Below are 7,519 nucleotides of genomic sequence, written 5' to 3'. Positions count from 1 at the left end.
TATGACCCATTTATGTAAGTGGGTCGACACGAACACGACACGAGATTTAATTGGGTCGGGTTTGGGTTTGAGGGATTGTGACTCGTTTACATGTGACACGAACACGAACCCGACACGACCCGATCTGTTTGCCAGGTCTATTTGGAATGAGTAGTTAAACTCATTGTGTAAATAAAAAAAAAATCAGTATGACTATTATATTCCAACTTCACAAATACAGAGTATATTAGTTCTTAACATTTTAACAACAAAATATATTGATATGTCATTTTTCTAAATTTTCGTACATAAACAATATAGTAGAGGTAGATAAAAAAAATCGTAGAAAATAGATTACTCTGTAAAAAGAGTTTTTTTTTTTTAAATCGAAAATATATAAACTTTAAAATAAATGAAACCAAATATAAAAAGAACTAAATATAACATAACCAATATAATACAAGTAGATTTGAAAAAGTTCCCGTTCCAAATCGAAAAAAATATAAACTTTAAAATAAATGCAAAGAAATATAAAAAGGAGAAAATATAAGTTTCGTATCATACTTACATGAAGTTATTCCGATTATTCACTTTAATTAGTTTTAATGTTAAAAGTCAAATCCTTTAAATTTGAATGAGATGAACATATGGAAAAATACTTAAAAAACAGAAATAATTAAAGACAACAATATTTAAATAACTTTTTTAAAAAGGTCTGAAAGACATCATAATTATTCATAATAATTGAAGAATAGTGAAAAAAGAAAACAAAAAAAAGGAAAAACAGTGAAATACTGTAAAAAAAAAATAACAATACTGCATGGAAGAAAAAGAAATCAATTTTAAAGAAATCAATAGTCGAAAATACATAAAGATCGATCTTTTTGTATCATACATATAATTTCGATAATTGACTGCAAATGTCGTTTTATGAGGTGTTAAGTAAATTTTGAGGGCAGATGTGATGTGAGAGAATTTTCAATTGGAACTTGAAGGGATTAGAAAGAGGCCTCCAAGTGAGAATGAGGGTATAAGATTAAATTGAGAGTGGACGGATTTTCATTTTTATTTAATATTTGAGGGGAGTTGGAGAGATGATGGAGGTGACGGTGGTAGTGAGTCAGGGAGATATTAGACTCTCATGCTTTGGAAAAGCACATTTTGAAAAAAATACTACTCACATGTACAACTTACGTGCAATGTCCCCGAGCCCCAACCAAGGTGATATCCTCGTGATAGTGGTTCGAAGCAGCGACTGATAGATTGAATCGATTATTTTAATTACATTAATGATGAAAACCATTGTCGTAGATGAAAACTGTTTTTTCTTTAATTATACATACGTTATATGTAGGTTAGTTACGTTAATGATGAAAAACCGTATTATCTCATCAGAATGAAGACCGCTACTGAAATTATGAAATTATATTACGTCAAATCTTGAATTATGGACTTATTTTTAATGTTACGACATTGCACATTTAATAACACTCATTTATATTGATGGGGCATATTCTGCACCGCTGACCAAGTCAACATATTGAGCAAGGTCAAAGATGTCCACAGCAAGTCAACGACTTAGACAAATTTAGCCGATGCAACCCATCGGCTGTCAACATACTGGTCTCGGCATGGCAACCTGCCAGCCGGGACACATACCCGCGTACTCATATCCAAGACCCCTCGGCGGTGAGTCAACAGGGCCCGCCGGCCTGCCATAGGTCCCTCGGCCGAGGGGTAGATCAGTCTTTCCACCTGCTAGCCACTTGGCCACTTGGCCACTACGTGACAAAAGGTGAAAGTCTATAAATACTCATCAACCTTCATTGAGGAAAAGATCCAGAACTTAACCTAAGAAACACTATTCATCTGGTATTATCTTCCTTATCTCTCTACAATATACATTCAGCCAAGTAACAACTTACCCCTTAAGTGTACTGACTTGAGCGTCGGAGTGAGTACGCTTGGCACAAAGCCAAGCCCTCAGTTCGTTCATTGTTGCAGGAGAGGCCGAGAGGAACAATTAAGGAAAGGAGGATTCAACCAAAGATGACATTCTACAAGCTACGAGTGGTAACGAATATCTGCTCTGGAATTACACCCGGAATAATTGGCGCCGTCTGTGGGGAAAATCGCTACTAAAAGCTAGTCACATTCATTCCCAAAAAAAAAAAAAACACAAAAACCCACCCAAAAAGCTAAGAAGATGTCGAAACAACAAGACGCAGTCGTGACCGACGAAACCGCGTTCTACCAAGATGATACCTTCAACAATTCTGGAGTCGTGCGGCCCTCCACCTACGGAGTAATCCAACCGGAGTTCGGGATGCCAATAATACCAGACACGCCACAACCAGCCAGCCAGTCACCATCATGGGACATGTGGTTGACGTAGCAAACCGAAAATGCTCCGGACCTAATTAGTAATACGCCCGCTCACACTGTCACGCCGACAAGAGCGGCGGAAACCGTCCAAGAGACCAGGGCCCAAAATGTGACTCCGAGAAATTTGAACGGAGCACTAGGAGAAGTCCGACCCGGTCAAGTCGCCGGGGGAGCCCAAAGTGGGCGTGGTAGACCTAAGTCCTTCCCGTACTCATGGGAGGACAGCGTCCCCCAGACGAACGAGGCTTACCCCAAAGGAGCTAGAGGAGTCCGACTCAACAGAGTTGGAGAAGAAGTCCGAGTCGAAGAAGGAGTCCTTCCCGCTACGAGGGGAGGAGCCGGATTAGGAACGCGAGGAGCCGATCGCCACGTGTCGTTCGACACGTGGTCGACACCCCTCAACGCCTACGTCCTAGAAGTCCAGGTGCCAACTAAGCTCGGTTGCCACCCATATCATACAAAGGGGAAAGTGATCCACCACCACGCCGAGGCTTTCGAGTCTTACATGTCGGTATGGGAGCAGCCCGATGAGGTCTGGTGCCGAGTTTTCCCAACAACTTTGCATGGGATGGCTCAAAGTTGGTACAAGGGGCTTCCCGACGGCTCGGTATACTATTACGCCGACCTAAGGGACGCCTTTCTAGCCCAAAGACTCTTGCAACAAGAGAAGGGCCGTGGAGACATCGGACCTCCTAACTATCAAACAGGAGGGGGCGAGTCTCTACGAAGCTATGTGAAGAGGTTCGATGGAAAGGTCCAGCCAGATTCGAGAGATTAATCCCGAACCGGCGGCCTTCACGATGAAGGGCCTCCCAAGGGGAGACTTAAAAAATGAGCTCATCAAGTGCGGAGGCCTGGGCTTGGATGCCGCCAGGAAGATGGCCGACCAGGCCATCAAGGTAGATGACTATCACAAGACCTGGGTAGGCCCTAGCGAGGCCGAGCACTCAGAAAAGAAGAGCCGCCGGGAGGACAACCCGGATGAAAGACGCCGTGACAACAACGGGTCACGGTCCGATGAAAGACGCCGTGAGAATAATAGGTCACGGTCGGACAAATCTGCCAGAAACAGACTCGACGGGCGCCGGGTGGAGTTCAGAACGTACCACCGTAGGCGGTATAATGATAAAACCCCTCTCGTCGTATCGGGGCCGAGGTCTTCGCCCGAGCAAAACGAGGGCCGGAAGTGGGAGAGACCCCCAAGCCAAAAAGTGACGGTGACACAAGCCGATCGTGAGTACCACGCCACACCGCCATTTAACCAACGATCGCGGCATCCGAAGAATGCCATTGAAGAGCTGATCCGGAAGGGGAGCCTCGGCAAGTACGTTGCCAAAGGCCAAAAGACCGACGCCGACAAACGATTCAGGTAAGAAATCCGTCTTCGAACGGATAGGAGTGATCCATGTTGTCATCGGGGCAACGAGAACGGAGGGTCCGCTCATGGGCACAAACGGCACCGAACGAGCTATATCGTGCCATCAACTTTGTGCCCAACACAACGATCCCCGCTTCCAACATCCCCGATATAACCATTGGAAGGAAGGACTACGAAGGAGTCATCGCTCCTCACAAAATGACCCACTTGTAGTCAATTTGGACATATCCAACCACCTGGTCAAGAGGTGCCCGATTGACACAAAGCGCGCATACACGAACATCATGTTCAGGGAGTGCTTCCTCGGCTCGGCCCGAAAGTCAAGGACTTGAGCCCCCGCACCAACCCACTATACAACTTCTCTGGGGCCGGCTGGTAACACCGGGATCAATCAGACTCCCGGTGACGTTCGGCGAAAAGAATGCGGCTAAGAATGTCCTAGCCGAGTTCGTGGTCATCGACGGCTCGTCCGCCTACAACGTTCTCATAGGCCGAGTCACCCCGAGCGAGGCCGACGCAGTGATGTCCATCCGGCCCTAACACCGATGTATGTCTCGGACCGGGGGAAGCGCATAAGCTCGTCTCCAAAGACGAGAATGACGAGGTGGTCAACGTCCCGATAGGCGCGAGGATGCAACATGCAATCCTCAAAGTAGCAAAGAAATCGAGAGAAAGGGAAAAGTCTATCCTTACAACAGAGAGGCGACCTCATGGATGTAGCTAGCGGCCGACCGGGAAGGTGTGCCTTTGATAAACCGTTAGGACACCGGTAATCTCGGAAAACGTGTAGCGGCGCGAGGTGTCCAAAACAGCTGTGGGCACCCCGACGCATGTTTTTATCTAATGAAAAATCGTCCAAGTCTTCCATCAAAATGTTCATTTTCCCCATAGTCACTAGGAAGCAGCAGACGCCGGCTCGCACTGTCATACCGACAAGAGCGGCAGTCTCTACAAGTAAGCAGACGTCGGCTCACACTGTCATACCGACAAGAGCGGCAGTCTCCATCAAGAAGTAGGCGCCGTCGCAGTCACCCCAAGTAGTAGACGCCACGGCAGTCACCCCAAGAGGTTTGACGCCGTCGCAGATCACTCCAAGTGGTAGACGCCACTGCGCCTCCATCAAGAAGTAGGCGCCGCCGCGCAGTCACCCCAAGTAGTAGACGCCACGCAGCCACCCCAAGAGGTTTGACGCCGTCGCAAGCACTCCAAGTGGTAGACGCCACGGCAGTCTCCATCAAGAAGTAGGCGTCGTCGCAGTCACTCCAAGTGTTAGACGCCACGGCAGTCTCCATCAAGAGGTTTGACGCCGTCACAGTCACTCCAGATGGTAGACGCCACGGCAGTCAATAACAAGGAGCACTCGCCGGCTGACACCGTCACACCGGCAAGAATGGCAATCACCCTCAGGAAGCAAACACCTCGACGGTCACGACCAGCGCAGTTGATGCTCGCAAAGCGATCAAAACGCCTTAGAAGCGTTACACAGTTGAGGAACGCACTCTAGACTGCCTCGGCCAAGCCAAGGCGGAAACAAAGGAGGCGCCCAATTAATAACATGAGAAAAAACTCGTGACAAGGACGAGAAAGACCTCGGCCGAGCTGCAGAGACAAAGTGAAAACGTTAAGTCTGATTGAGACGCTCAACTATTAGCACAAGAAAAAGGAATGAGGTAAAGACCTCGGCCAAGCCGGAGGCAGAAGAAACGAGCTCTTATTAAATATGTTCAACAAATTGCAAGAAATACAAACGACGGCCGTCCCCATAAGGGTCAGCCAAAAGACAAACCTACCAAAGTTGTACAACATACAAAGACAGAAAGGCAAAAGGGTACATACATCATCTCCCTATGTCTGTTGCTGCTCGCCATCAGCAGCGGTAGCAGCATCTCCTTCGATGGGCAACCCAGTTTTTCCCTGGCGACCTCGGCTTGGCGGCCTCGGCCTTTGCCTCGCGGCCTCGGCTTCCCTCATTCTCTTGGCCTCCTCATTGGCCGTCTTTGCCTTCTCAGCAAGGGCTGCTGCCTCCTCGGCCGCCTCTTTCTCTATCTTCACCCTCACCGCCTCCTTGGCTCTCTCCTCCACGGCATTCTCCTTAGCTTCGAGCTTGTCGTCAAACAACTCGTTAAATCGCCCACGGAAGGAACCTTCAAGAGGGAAGAGTTCCCAATCACTTCCCCGGCGCGTCTTCGGCCGGATCCGAATTCGGCGCACATGTTAGGGAGCATGTCGGTTTGGAGCATCTCAATGTCGTCCTCCTTTTGCCCGATGATGGCCTCCTTGCTCCGAATCACCTTCCCCGGATCTCAAAACCGTTCCCCGAATTCATTCCTCTGCTGGAGATAAAGGTCGGCGTGCCTCGAACAAGGTCACACTTCGCCAAAGACTTTTCAACTTCGGCCGCAGCAGCCTCGCCTTGGCTCTCTCAAAGCAAGGACCTCCTTTTCGGCGTCCTCCCCGAGCTTTCTCTCCCAAGAGCGCTTTCTCGCCTCCCCCTAAGCCTCTGCTCATTGAGAAGATCCAGCTTCGCCTTCGCGGCCACCTTCTTAGTGGCATTAAGCTCAAAAGCGGATTGAGCCACGACCTTCTCCCCGCTCCATGATACGAGCACCGGTCACCTCGTTCCACCTCGCCTCTTGATCAACCTCGCGCTTCCGCTACAAGCCGGGAGGGGGAAGCCTTCCGGGATGAAGAGCCGCTGGCGACGTTTCGATCACCAACTGCGCGAAAAGGGAAACCTTCCGGGATGAAGAGTCAATGGCGACGTTATGATCACCAGCCTGCGCGGGGTTCCCCTCCACTTGCTGCTCAACAAGAGCGGCGGTCGACAGCGGCTGATCTACAAAATTAAAAAAAAAAAAAGAAAAAGAAGAGCATCAGTATCAACATACATAGGCATGCCGAAGAGCCTATCATCAGCAGCGCCTGATGAACCGGCTAAATCTGAGCCACCGGATAGATCAATACCGTGCTTGGCCTTCTTGGCCGAAGGGCGCATTTCCTCGTCGCCAGCGGAGCAACGGCAGCAGAAAAGGCATGCTGCTTTCTTTTACGGACAAGGGGCGACCCCTCCTCCTCATCGGAGTCATCCCCATTGGAGATATAAACTATCTCCACCGTCTCCTTCCTCGAACAGGGAGGGATGGAAGGCGGAGCCGATGTCGAAGCCATCACCGCCGAAGGCTTTGTTTTTCGCGTATGGCGCGGCATGTTACTAACAACCTTCGCCTGGGCCTCCACCACATTCAAGCTTTTCAGCTGCTGGTCCATAAGATCATTCGGCGACGTCCTGCGGTCATGGGTCAGAGCCTTGGGATGCAAGTTAGCAACGGTTTTGTCTTTGTGCAGCCCCATTCTCCGGAGGATATCCTCGACAAATCCGGTCCAAAGTAGTCTCATGAAGGAAACAAAGCAAGAATTAAGTAGAGGAATTAAATCGAAGTTCAAGAACAGAACATTGACAGCGGTGATGGGCCTCATACCGACCCCACTCACCCCGCTAAGGCCGGTATGAGGCCGACATGGCAGAGCGGCTCATCCCGAAGAATGATCTCATATTGGGGAATCCATCTTTTCGGCACCCCACTCTTGTCCGCCTCAAAGAGCCTCATCGCCACCTCTCATCCTCCCTAAGAGAGACCCCGCTGGCATCCATCTTGAGTTTTTTCCGGTGACCCATCCGTCATGTTCCGCCTTAGTCTCACACCGCAAGTTAACTTGGTGCTTTGAAAATGGGCGGGATAGTCATCCGGCACTTTAACGTACACCCACCGATCTCTC

The sequence above is a fragment of the Silene latifolia genome, chromosome Y (genome assembly GCF_048544455.1).
Source record: "Silene latifolia isolate original U9 population chromosome Y, ASM4854445v1, whole genome shotgun sequence".
NCBI lineage: Eukaryota > Viridiplantae > Streptophyta > Magnoliopsida > Caryophyllales > Caryophyllaceae > Silene > Silene latifolia.
The sequence above is the reverse complement of the archived record's forward strand: the minus strand, read 5'-3'. Positions refer to the sequence as shown.